The sequence below is a fragment of the Gopherus flavomarginatus genome, chromosome 8 (genome assembly GCF_025201925.1).
Source record: "Gopherus flavomarginatus isolate rGopFla2 chromosome 8, rGopFla2.mat.asm, whole genome shotgun sequence".
In the NCBI taxonomy this organism is placed as follows: Eukaryota; Metazoa; Chordata; order Testudines; family Testudinidae; genus Gopherus; species Gopherus flavomarginatus.
In genome coordinates this window covers 45,535,440-45,551,980 of record NC_066624.1, presented here as the reverse complement: position 1 = coordinate 45,551,980, position 16,541 = coordinate 45,535,440, and the positions used below count along the sequence as shown (strand labels likewise).

Sequence of the window (16,541 nt, the reverse complement as noted above, 5' to 3'; positions counted from 1 at the left end):
TATTCCCAGTGCCCCTCAATCCCAACCCACAGCCCCCTCCTATTCCCAGTGCTCCTCAGTCCCAGCCCACAGCTCCTTCCTTCCCTCCAGCAGCAGGTGCTTCAGACCCCCTCAGGAAGATTTTCTTGCAAGGTTTCGTGTATGAGTCTTCATGTGGATTTTACAGTATGTTGGAAATATGTTGGGTTGCTTGCCAAAATGATCACTTTTGGCTGGTGTTGGATTCCCAGTCTCCTTGTTATTGGGACAGGAGAAATAAAGGGTTGTTGTCCTTGTTGTGTGAATCGAGGGCAGCAGAACTGTGCTTGGCAGACCCCGATGGAGGGACTCACCCTCAATTCAATAGCACTCGCTAGGCAGGGGACATTGGTTCCAAAGCCAAGTGGGCTGGGGTCTGAGTCCTCATAGTAAAATTTAGGTATTAGACCAACTTTAGGACAGGGTGGCTGTGGAGGGGTGAGTGAGTCCCTAGACAACATAGTGAGTACGGTGCCTTCTTATTTTCCCCCTTTTCCACCCAGGATGGCAGATGAACTCTACAGAGGCACCTCTGGGCTTGCACTGACTAAGGACAACAGCTGTGAGTGGGGTGCAGAGAGGGGATGGCTCATGTTAAATGACTTTTGGTTGCTGGACTTACGAACCGTAGGGAAAAGGACAATGCCCAGCTTATTTGTGGGTGGATCTTTTCCTCGTGGTTTAGGTTTATGTGTTGGGGCTGCTGACATGACTTCTGCTAACCCTGGGCTTGCATTGCAATGTAGACGTACCCTGAGAGTGCAGCTATACTGAGATAAAATCCCTGTGGCCCGGCTGGCCTGGATGATCTGATTTGGGCTCCTGGGGCTCAGGTTGTGAGGCTAAAAGCTGCAGTGCAGACATTTGGGCTCAGACTGGAGCCCAGGCTCGGAGACCCTCACCCCTCGTGGGGTCTCGGAGGCTGGGCTCAAGCGCAAGTGTCTACACTGTAATTTTATTACCCTGCAACACAAGCCCCACAAGCCTGAATCAGCTGACCCAGGGTTTGAGAATAGTGACTTGGGTGTGTTAATGGCTGTGTAGACGTAATGCTAGGCTATGTCCACAGTGTAATGAAACACCCAGAGCTGCCCCATGCCAGCTCAGGCTCCTGGGGCTTGGGCCGTGGGGTGGTAAATTTGCAGTGTAGACGTCTCGGCTCAGGCTCAATACCGGGGTCTGGGACCCCACAAGGTTGGGAGGGAGTTTAGCAAGCCAAAAAGGTAAAACGGCAGTGGAGTATTACCGTGGACTCAATGGCATTTCTCCACTGGTCTGTCTGCTTTGGGACAGGGACAATGACATGTCCTGCTGCATTTGTTATTTCAAAGGGCGGTTTAGGATTTTCATTCTCAGACACTGGGCACAAAGCAGGACTCAACCCTCGATGCAAACTAAACGAGCTGCCCACAGATTCTGGCAGCCACAATGAGCATTTGGTGTGAGAGCTCAGATCTGCCCCTGTCCCAGAGGGAGGAGGTCATCTGCAAGGGGACTGGACCACTAAACTATCAGCTCCTAACTCCCAAACTTTCAGTAACTCTATTATCAGTGGCTGTGAGCATAATTTAAACCATAAGAAAAACCACACTGGGCTAGACCAAAGGCCCATCTAGCTCTGAATCTTGTCTTCTGACAGTAGCCAATACCAGGTGCCCCAAAAGCTACTCCCCCAGGCACCACTGGGAGTTGAACCCAGGATCCCCTGCTTATAAGGTAAGTGTTTTAACCAGCTGAGCCATGGTGCCTGCATGTAGCTAAAACACAGTGTCTGACCACACCTGACTCACTGACATCTCCACCAGGCCCTGACAAGCTTTGCTTGTGTTTGGATTCTGCAAAGCAGAGGAGCAGATGAGGTTTTCCTTGCAAGCTGTGCGTGTGTGTGTGAATCTTTGGCCAGGTCTGCACTACAAAGTTATTTTAGCATCATCACATTGCTGAGGTGCGTGAAAAACACACAACGCTCCCTCGGTCACCAGCTTTTGGCTGGTGCACACACTGCAATGCCACGTCTGGCCACAAAACTGCCCTGTTTTGGTGACAAAATAAAACCACCTCGACGAGAGGCCTAGAGCTTTTTGCAGCAAACTTAAAGTGACAGAGTGCCAGTTTAGATGCTGCCGTTCATTATATAACCATAACTGGCCTCCAGCAGTATCCCACAATGCCATCTGTGAGCTCACCTGCCCTGCATTCTGCTACAGAGCCATGGGGCCCTCCCCTTTCATAGCTCCAGGAAGTTCTGACAGCTGAGCCTGCTGCTCTGCTCCGGCAGCCAGGAGCAAATCTCTGCCATGGATGCTGCTCACTCCCACCCTGCAAACATAGAGCAGGTGGCAGGAGCTTCCTTACAGTGGGGGCGGCGGGGCATTGGCATCTGAACTCTGACACCCCCATGACACCCCTTCCCTCGAGAAGGCTCTTACCTTCTAAACAGGGATGGCTGTTTTCTAGTAAAATCACTAAAAGGGAAGGAGAAAACTTGAAAGAGGTTCCTCCTGGCGCTCACGTCCGTGAACCCGAATACTCTCTCAGTCCTCAAAGAGAGACCTGGAGAAGGAGACTTGCTGAAGCGAAGCAAAGCCACAGGGGTCTCTGAGAATTCCCTGGCCCCTTGCCCCGTCCTGCCTGGCTGATGTCAGCATCTCTCTGTGAGGTCACCATCTCCCCACCGCCTTGGACCAATAGTCTGAGGTCCTGCAAAAGGCCTTTATGATGTCACTGCCACACCCCTCCCTTGCTGTGCCAATGTCCTGCTCCTGGCCAGGCCCTTTGGAGGTCTGAGCTACTCCCTACTCAAGGCAAGAAGTGTCTTCGGTGCCGCCTACCCCTGCTCCATATGTTAAACCATTGAATACCTTATTTTTTATTGCATTTGTAGCTCATATCATGATTTCAATGCACAATCTGGACGCATGATTTTCTCGATCATATTAGACAATACATTTTCATGCTAGGATGTGTAAATCTGTATTTATTCATGCCATATATAAGAAAATAAAACAAATTCATTTCCTCTAAGCATATGGAAACTTTTTAATTTTCACAGTAACTGAAATGTACAAACACCTAGAAATGGAACTGTCACCAGCACAGGGTTGGCCAGTATTAAATAGTGTTACAGTAGGAGACAGCGTTAGGATGTTAACCCCAGGCCTTTTGTTCAAAGGTTGTGTCTCTCGCCTTTCCCCCATGAACTGAAGTGCAGCATTCAATAGATCCAGAGACTAGTTGATGACATTTCTGAGTGCTAAAATAGCAAGCGCTGTCCTTCCTGCATTGGCCAGTGGTGACTGGAGAGCTGGTTTGTTGAAAATAAGCTTCAAGGTGAGAAGCAGCAGCCCAAAAGAGGTCCCTACAGGTGCTGAAGTAGCTCAGTTGGGAGAGCGTTAGACTGAAGCTCTAAAGATCTGTGGTTCAATCCCAGGCTTCAGCAGCCTCTTCGATCCCTCTCGGTGCAGCTGTGGGCTGTTTCCTGGCAACACAGCAGTCCCTTTACCTAATGCACGTTCTTTCTTTCAGGCTATGCAGCAGGAAAAGGCAGCATTGGCTTCTGCAGCCAGTTGGCCCTCCTGAACTTTCTTTCTTCTCTTGCTCTTTCTCAGAAAGGGGAAGAAAAAGCAGCTCCCCCTCAAGCTGGAGTCACACGGGCGATGTAAGGACAACTTGCTGAGTGCCAGCTCCAGTCCTCTGCTCTGCCAGCTGACCCATCGAAGAGCTGCCGCCATTTTCTCCAGGTTCTCCCCTCAGTGTGTGCCAGGATGAGCACCACCAAAGTGCAGGGAATTTGAGGGCAGGGCAGGACAGGGCAGCGCACTGTGATGGAGTTTCTGTAGCGTGGTGGTTCTCACATTTGCCTAATCTGCAAAAGGGCCTCAGCCCGAAAACCAGGCAGAAACGTAGTGGCTTCCTTTTCCCAGCTCCCCTTGCTGTCCAGCAAGGCCTCCTCCTTCTGCCACTGGCCTGTCCCTGGGATAACCCCAACCCCCGCACGATAGAGGGTGGTGATATCAGTGGAGAAAATACCTTGGCGTCAGCCTGGGGAAGCTGGAGGAATTAGGCCAGTCGAACCCATGGAAGTGCACTTGGCTGCTGGGAGGTAGAATCTTGTTTCTACCTCTTGGCATCCCAGGGGTGGCTACTTGCAGCCCAGGAAAAGATGTGGGGTTCTGGGTGGAAGGAAAACAAGTTAAGGGTTAATGTCTCTTTTACCTGTAAAGGGTTAACAAACAGGGACCCAAACACCTGACCAGAGGACCAATCAGAAGACAAGATACTTTCAAATCTCGTGTGGAGGGAAGCCTTTGTTTGTGGGTTTTGGGTTTGGCTTTGTTCTCTTTGGGTCCTGGAAGGGGCTAGAGGTGCAACCAGGTTTCTGCCAATCTCCCTGCTACAGTCTCTTATCTATTCAGAATTGTAAGTAAGAAAAGGCGGCCATAGTCTTTTAATTTGTTTTTTTTCCATTTGCATATGTGTACTTGCTGGAATAGCTTAAATTGTGTTTCTGCTGGAGAAAGTTTCTTTCTATTGTTTATAAGTTGAAAGACCCTGTAACTTTTTACCATCTAAAATGCAGAGATAAACCTTTTACTTTTTTTCTTTCTTTTTTATTAAAAGTTTTGCTTTTTAAGACCTGTTTGATTTTTTTTCCCAGTTGAGGCTCTAGGGAATTGAGTCTGTATATTCCAGGGAATTGGTGGGGAGAAGGGAAGGATAAATTTCCTCTTTGTGTTAGATTCACACAGCTTGAATCTGTATTGCCTCTGGGTGAGGGGGAAGCAGGGAGGGAAAGGTAAATTTCCTCTTTGTGTTAGATTCACGGAACTTGAATCTGTATTGCCTCTGGGAGAAGGGGAGAGAGAAACTTGATCTCTCTGTGTTGTGTTTCAAGGAATTGAATCACGGTATCTCCTAGTGTACCCAGGCAGGAAAGATCTGGGAGGAGGTAAAGAGGTGGGAGGGAATGGTTTATTTCCCTTTGTTGTGAGACTCAAGGAATCTGGGTCGTGGGGTCCCCTGGGAAGGTTTTGGGGGGACCAGAGGGTATCAGGCCCTAGAAATTCCTGATTGGTGGCAGCGCTACAGAATCTAAGCTGGTAATTACGCTTAGAGGACTTTATGCTAGTACCCATATCCTGGACGCTAAGGTCCAGATTTGGGAATTATACTATGACACGAGTGGGCTGCTTTCTGGCAAGATGGTTTTCTGTTTTAGGCTTGGGAGAAGCCTGCGAGAGGAGTTGTTCCAGTGAGAACCGCTGCTCCTTTCTTGCCGACCTGGGGGTGCCAGTGACAGCTTGTGAGGGGGCAGGTGCTGGCTTGAGTGAATGGGATACAGGAAACCCCAGCCTGCCCCTCCAGGTCAAGTCCACTGCTTGGCTCCTGCGTTGTGACATCCAGATTTAAATCTTCCCAGCATGTGCTGTGGCTCGTGTATTAAGCCTTCCTGGTGGGCCTGGTCCTTGCCAAAGTAGCTCAGCTGGGAGTGCATCGGATTGAAGATCTAAAGGTTTCTGGTTTAATGCCAGGCGTTAGCACCCCCTTCACCCTGGGTGTGTTGTGCTGGGCTTTCTTCTGGGTGTGCAGCTGTGCCCTGAACTCACCAGTGTTCCTAATTTCAGAGGCAACACTTGCAGAGGGCGTGTGTGGGGTCATGTGCCCCACCTGGGTTAGCTATCGCCTGCTGCATTATGTGGTGCTGCCAGGCCCCCTCCCTGCAAAGCAGCTGCTGCAGGGGTGAATGGAGAGGGGCTGCCTTTGCTGCTTCCTCTCCCTGCACTGTTCACAGCTGAGGGGGCTGTTGATTGCAAGGGGATGGGGCTGAACCTTGACATTGTGCCCCCCCCCTTCAGGAGACACCAGTCGTCTGCACCTGGTTGGAAGCTCCGCAGCCAGAGGAAAAAGTGGTTTTCTGCACCAGAGCTGCCAGCTCTTACTTTCTTTCTCATGACGGGGAGGAAAAACGAATCTCTTTTTCAAAGCCCAGTCCTGCCATTGACCGAGGTCTGACTTTCTAAGTTCCTGCTAGAGTGGGGGATTTAGAGTTAGTGGGGTCCTGTGCACATAAAGTGCATTCAACAACCCCCCTTCCTCTGAGCTCTGCTATGTCTCCAGTAGCTGCTGTCCCCTGGTAGCAGGGAAGGACGTTTCTACCCATCCAGGAGATCCCAGCCTTGGACCAAAGGCAACTTCAGGCTTCTCCTCTCTCCTTTCTTGGAATCAAGTTCAGGTTTTTACCAGGAGTTAAAGCAGCCTGAAGCTGCAGAGTCTGGATCAAGGTCACAAGTTCCCAGTGTCTCTGTGGAAGGGAATTTGTTAAATCCCAGATGAGTGGAGTTAAATCAGTTCTCAACCTGAGTCCTTAGGTCTAAATCCTGAGGATATTGTCCCATCATGGGGCCATTTCCCACCTCTCTTTCATACCGAAGCACAATTTTCTTTGCACAGACACAGGAACAGCAGGATCTTTCTCTGTCCCTTGTGCAAAGCAGGTGGCCAAATTCCATGGAAACAATGGCCAAGCAGGGGGCCCTGGGCACATCCAGCCCTGGCCGTGAGACGTTCCCTCCCCTCTTTCTTTATACTGCTGTTGTCATTTCATGGAATGTCTGGGATGGGGAAAAGCTGAGTTCACTCCAGCTGGAGGGAAAAAGACCCCTGAAAATCTCAGGCCCTCAGGGAAAACCCAACCTCTGCTACCAGGGTCACTGAGGTGCTGGGGATTTGAGTAGGAAAGGGACTGTCTGAATTTTCAAGGTGGGGAATGAATAACAAACTACAAGATCCACCTCATTAACCACCGACACAGGCTAATCCTGCTGCAGACAGAGAGGAAACTGGGAGCTATTCTTTGTTGTGCAGCCATGGAAACACTGACCCAATTGCACTGCAGTGAATGTGCTGGGGAAAACCGGATTTTACAGGCAGGTGGAAATAATGGATCCTAGAAACACCTGGAGTCCCCCACACTGCGTCTGCCACCAGGGTTGGGTGTTGAGCTGCTCACAGAGTCCCCCACCAACATTACTTTCTAGCAGGGGATTGCAGCACCACCCACCCACCCAGAGCTGAAAGTAAGCCGGTCCAGTCTGGTATGGTGTACTGGCAAGAGCCAGTACGCCGTGTTGGACCACACTGGCATCCATGGCGGGCATTGAAAGGGCTCTGGACTGCCCACGGCCAGGGCTCTGGCGGCCAGGCTGGGGCCGGGATTGAAAGGGCTCAGAGCTCCCCGCGGCTGCGGGCAGCCTAGAGCCCTTTAAATCCCAGCTGCAGCTGAGATTTAAAGGGCTGAGAGCTCCATGCTGCTGCAGGCAGCCCAGAGTCCTTTGAATCCTGGCCGTGGCTCTGGTGACCGGGCTGGGGCCGGGATTTAAAGGGCTCGGGGCTCCCCTCAGCGGCAGGAGCTCTGGGCCCTTTAAATCCCTGCCCCAGTCCCGCAAAGCTTGGGGTTCTCCTGGTGGCTGGAGGCCTAGGCCCTTTAATTTGCCCCATGAGCCCCGGGGGGCTCCCAGCCCCCTCTTCAGCTAGGAGCCTCTGGTTGATTTAAAGGCTCTGGGTCTCCCAGCCACAGCTGGTGCCCCAGGGCCTTTAACTCTTGAGATGCCACGCCTCTTCTGGATGAGGCCACGCCCCCTCAGGACTCCCGCAGTACCGGTAAGTCCTGTAAGTTACTCTCACCCCTGCACCCAGCCAATGCAGTATGAAGGCTGAGTCTTGTATCGCTGCACCCTGGGTCCAGGGCATGCACTCTCTCTCCTCCTCTGCTGTATAGAATCCGGCCCTGCCGCAAAGTGTTCCCCATGAACCACCAACCTCCAGGACAGCAGGTTTGGCCCTCAGAGCAAGGACCAAACCAAGGTGGGGTTGTAGCTCAGTGGTAGAGCACATGCTTTGCATGTATGAGGCCCTGGGTTCAATCCCCCACATCTCCAGGTTTCTTTTTCATCCTGCTGCTTTGCTCATGCCCAGAGGGGATGTGGCCCACCAGGCTCCTTGCCCGAGCTTCAATCCTGCTCACTGAGGGGCAAGGGACAATTGCATGGAAGGTCCTGGGGGAGTTTCTGCTCCTAAGTCACCTCGGTATGTTTAAGATTCCCACCCGCTGTGCTGCTTGGGACAATGGTAGATGAGAAGGGCGAATCCTCCAGCACTGGAGGGAAAGGTCCCATCTGCACAGCCCGAGAGGCAAGGAAACAGAGGGGCTGTCAGTGCTCAGAGAGGAGAGAGGTCAGTGATTTACACCCACCAGGGGACACTGACTTTTTGAGGCGGGTGCAGCTGGCTTGAGATGGTGCTGACGATGGATAGAAAAAAGGCTGGAGTCAGTGACAGATGGGACCACAGAAGGGGAAGGGGAATGGCAGCCCCACAGAAGGTCCTGGGTGCTCAGATGCCCCAGTTATTGCACCCTGGCCTGTCCTAGAGAGAGAAAAGACCCAGAGGGACCCAGCCCCCCTACAGTGATCCCGTGGACAAGAACCTGGCTGGGAGTGGGGTGGTTTCCCTCTGGGCAAAGGGGAGCTGAAATCCCTCAGTGTCCTGGAATTTAAGCAATGAAAGCTTCAAACCCTGCACGGGTGTGGGCTGAGGTGCATCAGCAGAAGGTTGGGCTGGACAGAGCTGGCAGGTTTGTATAATTTTTGGTGGTTCCCAGAATGGGACCAAGTCCTGCCCCACCCCACACCTGTGTGAGGCTCTGGGAGGGAGTTTGGGTGTGGGAGGGAGGTGTTGGGCTCTGGGAAAGACTTTGAGTGCAGGGTCTGGGCTCAGTCAGAGGGTTGGGGTGCAGGAGTGGGTGTGGTGGGCAGCGTCTTGGAGGGAGTTTGGGTGCGGATATGGGGTTTGAGTTGGAGCAGGGTGTGAGGGGTGCAGGAGAGGGTGAGGGGTGCAGCATTTACCTCAAGCATTTCCCAAAAGCAATGTGCACCCCTCTCTGGAAGCAGCCTCTAACCAGGAGGGCTGGGAGTGTCTCTGTGCACCACTGCCAGCAGACTCCACCCCACAGGTCCCATTGCCACAGTAGGCAGAGTTGGCACTCGGGGAGACCCCCCACACACACCTCATGGGCTACAGTGACGTGCCAGCTGCTTCTGGGGGTGGCGTGCCACACGGAGCGAGGGTGAGCAGGAAACTGCCTTAGCCCCCTTGTGCTGGTGGTGGTGGCGGCGGCAGGGATCTCTGGGCCCTTTTAATTTCCCATAGGCAGCAGGCAGGACCAGAGGGGACACTCCCAAGGCCAAATATTGCTTTGCACAATGATAAATCTTGGAAGAGGACAGAAATGAAATGGCAGCAGAACCTAAGGAATGAAAAGCCTCCGGATTCTTGTGTGTGCACTGACGCTGAAGAGAAACTGTAATTTGACTCGCTTTGTGTCTGCGGCCGGTAAAATATCAAGGTAAAATCATTCCAGTGATTGTGACACCGGGTTTGAGGAGGCTTTGGTCTTATTAAAATGTAACTAGCATGATAGGTCCTGTCTTGATCATGGGTGGGAAGATGTTCTTTTTCAGGGATCTCAGACGAGAACTGGGCCACAACACCGGGTTTGTTTAGGCCACAAAAACGGAGGCAGGAACCTCTTCTCTCCTGCTGGCAAAGAACCCCAGGTACCGAAAAGACAGGGACTCACATCCCTGAATGGGCTTTTAAAAAGTTAGGGCCCGACCATTTCTTGTTTCCACAGACTAGACACTTTAGCAAACTTTAGAATTCCTTGGTGCTAAACACTGTGAAACTCCCCTTTCTCCATCACAGAGGGCTTTAACACCCCTTATCTCACTCAGGCTCACAACTGCCCAGAGTTCGAGAACTGTCCCTGTTCCCATTGGACAGACGGGGAGGAGCCTGAGGTACAGAGAAGGGAAGTGACCTACCCAAGGGCATACACAGAAAGGTGGTGGCAGAGCCAGAAAGAGAAGCCAGCGGTCCTGACTCCTGTTCTAACAGACAAACCCTCCCTCTCCTCCTTAGAGGTAGGGATAGAGCCCAGGAATCGAGATGGTGAGGAAATTTCATTGAAACCATTTCTGTCAGAAAATCCCATTCAGACTAAATCAGTTTGTTTCTCAAAATCATAACAAGTGGGATGAAAGTTCTTTGCAAAAGTATTTTGTTGCAAAACAAAAGCATCTCCTGTTTGTCACAGTGTGTTAAATTGTCTCCTCGCACACAAAGAGGAGACACTTAGATCTCAAACATTAGATAAGATGCTTCAGTCTGAGCTACGTCGTTGCTGCTTTTAACAATTTCAAAATAAAAACATACAAATCAAATAGACTATTTCAGCTATTCTATTATGTGTTAATCTGCTCTGAGTAAATGTGATAGGACACCTTATATTATGCACTATTCCTAGTGACACTCTCCAATGGATCCCCATCCTCCACCCACCGTGAGGTAGGTAGGAGCAGATCATTACTATCCCTACTTGAAAGATGGAGAAGCTCAGGCTGAGAAAGAGAATTGACTTGTCTCAGGTCACACAGCCAGTCAGGCTGGGCTGGGGCGGCAGGAGGTGCGGGTGGTGGGGGCAGAGCCCAGGGCTGAGGCGGCAGGAGTGTGTGTGGGTGGGGGAGCACTGGAGGGGGGGAGAGGAGAGCCCAGAGCTGGGGCAGCACGGGGTGTGTGCGGGGGAAGAGCCCAGGGCTGGGACAGCAGGGGGATGCGGTTGGGGGGAGGCCCAGAGCTGGAGTGTCAGGGGGTTCAGGTGGGGAGGGAAAGCCCAGGGCTTGGGCAGCAGGGGAGTGGGGGGGGCAGGGATGGGGTGGGGGCAGCCAAAATTTTTTTTTGCTTTGGGCAGCAAAAGACCTAGAACCAGCCCTGCCTCCACGCACCATGAGGTAGGTAGGAGCGGATCATTATTATCCCTACTTGAAAGAGGGAGAAGCTCAGGCTGAGAAAGGAGAATTGACTTGTCTTAGGTCACACAGGCAGTCGGTGGCAGAGTTGGGAATAGGACACAAGAGCCCTAATTTTCAAAATAACCATCGGATCTTGAATTTCAGACATTGAATGACCTGAATAAAGTGGTCTCAGATGAGCTCCAGACCAACAATAGTGACAGTAATTATTCAGCAAGTATTTGAGGAGAACTGCAATGTTAGAGAGAATCATGAACTGCTCAGAGACCATTAATGCAGAGAAGCAGCAAAATTCACCAAACATAGAACTGGTTCTGACTTATTTCCTTGGTCTTAAAAGAGAACAACAAGGACCTGAGTCTCCTCCCTGTCAATAACCCCCTGCTCAGCCAATCAGGGTAGAGACTGAGGACGGGAGGCTGAAGATGAGCCCAGAGAGCCCGAAGGATGGCCCAGGTCACTGGTGGGGATCACTGCCCAAGCACTATTTCAGCCCCACATTTTTCGGTGAACCTCCCACAGTGGGAGCTACAGAGCACTGCCCCGCAACACACACACACACACAAGCATACCTCCTGGTGTTGGGAGGGGAATAGGAAAAAGGAGAAAAGAAGCAAGAGAAGAAGAGAAACGAGGGAGGGAGGGTGGATGGAGGAAAAGGTGAAACAAAAAGGACAAACCCTTATGTCCCCACTGATTCTAAGGGACAAAATCCCAGCTGTGGAATAAAATTCTGCCTCCTTAAGCTCGTGTTTTCCATGCCTAGAATTCAACTCTCACCAGATGGATCAGACTGAACAGGTTTCAAACCTCCAGGAGGCTCTTACCTTCTAAACAGGGATGGCTGTTTTCTAGTAAAATCACTACAAGAGAAGGAGAAAACCCGAAAGAGGTTCCTCCTGGCGCTCACGTCCGTGACCCCGAATACTCTCTCAGTCCTCAAAGACAGACCTGGAGAAGGAGATTTGCTGAAGCAAAGCCACAGGGGTCTCTGAGGTTTCCCTGGCCCCTCGCCACTCTCCTGCCTGGATGATGTCAGAATCTCTCTGTGAGGTCACCACCTCCCCACCAATAGTCTTTGACCAATAGTGTGAGGTCCTGCAAAAGGCCTTTGTGATGTCACTGCTACACCCCTCCCTTGCTGTGCCAATGTCCTGCCCCTGGCCAGGCACTTTGGAGGTTTGAGCTACTCCCTGTGAATCACCACACTCAAGGAGCGTTCGTTCTAGGAAGCAAGTTGGCTAGACAGTAAAACATCAGACGCTGCTCCCAATGCTACACTCAGTTTTTCAGAAATTAGTCGATTTTATGTCCAGAAGAGACCATCAGAACATTTAATCATATAATCATAGAATATCAGGGTTGGAAGGGACCTCAGGAGGTATCTAGTCCAATCCACTGCTCAAGGCAGGACCAATCCCCAACTAAATCTTACCAGCCAGGGCTCTGTCAAGCCTGACCTTAAAAACCTCTAAGGAAGAAGATTCCACCACCTCCCTAGGTAACCCATTCCAGTGCTTCACCACCCTCCTTGTGAAAAAGTTTTTTCCTAATATTCCACCTAAACCTTCCTCGTTGCAACTTGAGACCATTACTCCTTGTTCTGTCATCAGGTACCATAGAGAACAGTCTAGATCCATCCTCTTTGGAACCCCTTTCAGGTACTTGAAAGCAGCTATCAAATCCCCCCTCAGTCTTCTCTTCTGCAGACTAAACAAGCCCAGTTCCCTCAACCTCTCCTCATAAGTCATGTGCTCCAGATTTCTAATCATTTTTGTTGCCCTCTGCTGGAATCTTTCCAAGGTTTCCACATCCTTCGTGTAGTGTTGGGCCCAAAACTGGACACAGTACTCCAGACGGGGCTTCACCAATGTCGAATAGAGGGGAATGATCACATCCATCGATCTGCTGGCAATGCCCCTACTTATACAACCCAAAATGCCGTTAGCCTTCTTGGCAACAAGGGCACACTGTTGACTCATAGCCAGCTTCTCGTCTACTGTAATCTCTAGGTCCTTTTCTGTAGAACCGCTTCCTAACCATTCGGTCCCTAGTCTGTAACAGCGAATGGGATTCTTCTGTCCTAAGTGCAGGATTCTGCACTTGTCCTCGTTGAACCTCATCAGGTTTCTTTTGCCCCAGTCCTCTAATTTGTCTAGGTCCCTCTGTATCCTAACCCTACCCTCCAGCATATCTACCACTCCTCCCAGTTTAGTGTCATCTGCAAACTTGATGAGGGTGCAGTCCACGCCATTCTCCAGATCATTAATGAAGATATTGAACAAAACTGGCCCCAGGACCAACCCTTGGGGCACTCCGCTTGAAACTGGCTGCCAGCTAGACATGGAGCCTTTGATCACTGCCCATTGAGTCTGACGATCTAGCCAGCTTTCTAACCACCTTACAATCCATTCATCCAGCCCATACTTTAACTTGCTGGCAAGAATACTGTGGGAGACCACATCAAAAGCTTTGCTAAAGTCAAGGAATAACACATCCACTGCTTTCCCCTCATCCACAGACCCAGTTATCTCCTCATAGAAGGCAATTAGGTTAGTCAGGTATGACTTGCCCTGGTGAATCCATGCTGACTGTTCCTGATCACTTTCCTCTCCTCTAAGTGCTTCAGAAGTGATTCCTTGAGGATCTGCTCCATGATTTTTCCAGGGATTGAGGTGAGACTGACTGGCCTGTAGTTCCCCAAATCCTCCTTCTTCCCTTTTTTAAAGATGGGCCTTTTTCCAGTCATCTGGGACCACCCCCGATCGCCATGAGTTTTCATAGATAATGGGTAATGGCTCTGCAATCACATCCGCCAACTCCTTTAGCACCCTCGGATGCAGCGCATCCAGCCCCATGGACATGTGCTGGTCTCCAGTTTTTCTAAATAGTCTCGAACCACTTCTTTCTCCACAGAGGGCTGGTCACCTTCTCCCCACACTGTGCTGCCCAGTGCAGCAGTCTGGGAGCTGACCTTGTTTGTGAAGACAGAGACAAAAAAAGCATTGAGTACATTAGCTTTTTCCACATCCTCTGTCCACTAAGTTACCTCCCTCATTCAGTAAGGGGCCCACACTTTCCTTGACTTTCTTCATGTTACTAACATACCTGAAGAAACCCTTCTTCTTACTCTTAACATCTCTTGCTAGCTGCAACTCCGAGTGTGATTTGGCCTTCCTGACTTCACTCCTGCATGCCTGAGCAATATTTTTATACTCCTCTCTGGTCATTTGTCCAATCTTCCACTTTTTGTAAGCTTCTCTTTTGCGTTTAAGATCAGCAAGGATTTCACTGTTAAGCCAAGCTGGCCGCCTGCCATATTTACTATTCTTTCTACACATCAGGATGGTTTTTTCCTGCAACCTCAATAAGGATTCTTTAATCCTTTAGAGGATTTGAACTGATTTCAGTGGAGGCACATGTTTGCTAGGTTTATATGCATTTGCACAGGAAGATATTGAGTGTTTGCATTCATTTCAGGGATCCCTACTCAGTGGAACTCGTGAACATAACAGAAATGCAATTACTTTTGTTGAAGGAAGAGGTGCGTAAGGGGGCATTTGGATCTGAACCAAGGACTACTTGATTTGCAGTCAAACACTCTACCACTGAGCTATACCCCCATGACTGCTATGAAAGTAAGTCAGTGATCTTAAAGAGTTTGAAGGACAGGCCCTGCCTCAGAGATCTCCTGTTCTCTTCCCAGACCACAGTGCTTTTAAAAATGGGGTTTCATTAAACTTATAGATGCATGGAGACACCACAGCTTGCACACCCACCCACATAGATTCCCCCAGTGACGTAGCTACCACCTCTCGGGGAGATGGATTAACTACACGGGCGGGACAGCTCTCTCCCCTCTGCTTAGAGCATCTTCATTATTTATGAATAGGTAGGAAAGAACCTCCTGAATGGACAGTAACCAATTGATCAAATATTGGTGGGTCTGCATTCAATATGGGTAACTGGTCATACTGGGCTGGATTAGAAGGAGTATTGGCAGCAGATGGAGGGAAGTGACTATTCCCCTCTATTCGGCATTGGTGAGGCCACATCTGGAGCATTGCGTCCAGTTTTCGCCCTCCCACTAGAGAAACAAGTTAGAGAGAGTCTAGGGGAGGGCAACAAAAATGATTAGGGGGCAGGGGACTTACAAGGAGAGGCTGAGGACAGGGCCACCCAGAGGGGGGGCACGTGGGGCAATTTGCCCCAGGCCCTGCAGGGCCCCCATGAGAATATAGTATTCTAGAGTATTGCAACTTTTTTTATGGAAGGGGCCCCCAATATTGTTTTGCCCCAGGCTCTGAATCCTCTGGGTGGCCCTGCCCACTCCACCCCCTGACTCATTCTCCTCCCTCTGAGGCCCCACCTATGCTCTGCCCTCACTCCCATTTGGCCACTTCCCACCCCTGCTCTTCCTCTTTGGCTGAGGCCTGCTGGTCCAACTTTCGCTTGCTCCTCTGCTGCCCGAAGGCCTCCTTATGCCTCTCCACCCCCTACCCCAAGGCCTGTCTGCTGCCCCCACCTCTCTGCCCTTCCCCTGAGACTCACCCTGCCCAAACCTCTCTGCCCCCTCCCCTAAGACCAGCCCTGCCCACCACTTGTGCCTCTCTGCTTCTCCCCTGGGACCCACCCTGCCCAGCACTCACACCTCTCTACCCCCTCCCCTGACCTGCCCTGTCCACCACCCACACCTCTCTGCCCCTCCCCTAAGACCCGCCCTGTCCACCTCTTTCCTCGGTCATCTCTTGTTATTCATTGAAACATCAAGGATGGAATAAATAGCTGAGTTTACTCCAGGGTGAGGAAGAAAGGAGCCACCAATCCCCTAGCAAAGCTCAGTGCCCAGGAGAAAACCTACCCTCTGCTATTGCAATCCCTGATGTGCTGGGGATATGATGGTAAAGGAACTGTCTGAATGATCAAGGCAGGAAATGGACAACAATCTACAGGAACGTCATTGACCACAAAAACACCCTCCTCATGCTCCAGCCAGAAGGGAAATGAGCAGGAATTCTTGCAGTTCAGCCATGGACACACTTCCACAACGGCACAGCAGTGTGTGTGTTGTGGAAGCTGGTCTGAGGGAACAACTGGAATTGATCACAGATTGAGAACAGAACTAGAGTGTAGTGAGAGACCCATCTCAAGCAAGTAGTTATGGCCGAGTGGCTAAGGCGATGGACTAGCAATCCATTGGGGTTTCCTGGCACAGGTTCACATCCTGTCAACTACAGGGGAAGTTGTGGTTCTTTAGTTTCAAGGGAGCTGGGTCTTGTCTCACTCTCAAGCTGTGGCTACACTATTGGGTAATGTGGCTTTAAAGTGTTTTAATTAAACAGCTGTTGCATATCCACACTATGCCCCTTGTGTCACCAGAGCACATCCAGGCTAGAATCTTGGATGGCCACAGAGAGCAGTGCATTGTGGGTAGCTGTGCAACTGGCTGCAGGTGTTTTGGGAAGGGTTTGCAAGACCTCATGGCTGGTACAGCATCACATGATGCAGGTTTGTCTATCCCATTGTTCCATGGGAATCCTACTAGATTGCCAGCTGCTTTTCAACTGCAATGTGCCTGGTGGGGTACAGAGTATGTGTGTGTGTGTGGGGAGAGTGAGTGTGTGGGCACACTGTCTCTAAGTCCAGACAGCTGCT

General features: G+C 50.8%; 5 non-coding genes across 5 annotated transcripts; 3 read left to right on the top strand and 2 right to left on the bottom strand.

The window, feature by feature from the left end:
• Positions 1 to 1,692: 1,692 nt before the first annotated feature.
• On the bottom strand, positions 1,693 to 1,766 carry TRNAI-UAU (transfer RNA isoleucine (anticodon UAU)). The gene has a single exon. It is a non-coding gene; the product is annotated as a tRNA-Ile (tRNA).
• A 1,618-nt stretch (positions 1,767 to 3,384) lies between these two features.
• On the top strand, positions 3,385 to 3,457 carry TRNAF-GAA (transfer RNA phenylalanine (anticodon GAA)). Its single transcript has one exon. It is a non-coding gene; the product is annotated as a tRNA-Phe (tRNA).
• Positions 3,458 to 7,883: 4,426 nt separating this feature from the next.
• On the top strand, positions 7,884 to 7,955 carry TRNAA-UGC (transfer RNA alanine (anticodon UGC)). Its single transcript has one exon. It is a non-coding gene; the product is annotated as a tRNA-Ala (tRNA).
• Positions 7,956 to 14,437: 6,482 nt separating this feature from the next.
• TRNAC-GCA (transfer RNA cysteine (anticodon GCA)) lies at positions 14,438 to 14,509 on the bottom strand. Its single transcript has one exon. It is a non-coding gene; the product is annotated as a tRNA-Cys (tRNA).
• A 1,531-nt stretch (positions 14,510 to 16,040) lies between these two features.
• TRNAA-AGC (transfer RNA alanine (anticodon AGC)) lies at positions 16,041 to 16,122 on the top strand. Its single transcript has one exon. It is a non-coding gene; the product is annotated as a tRNA-Ala (tRNA).
• The last annotated feature ends 419 nt before the right edge of the window (positions 16,123 to 16,541 follow it).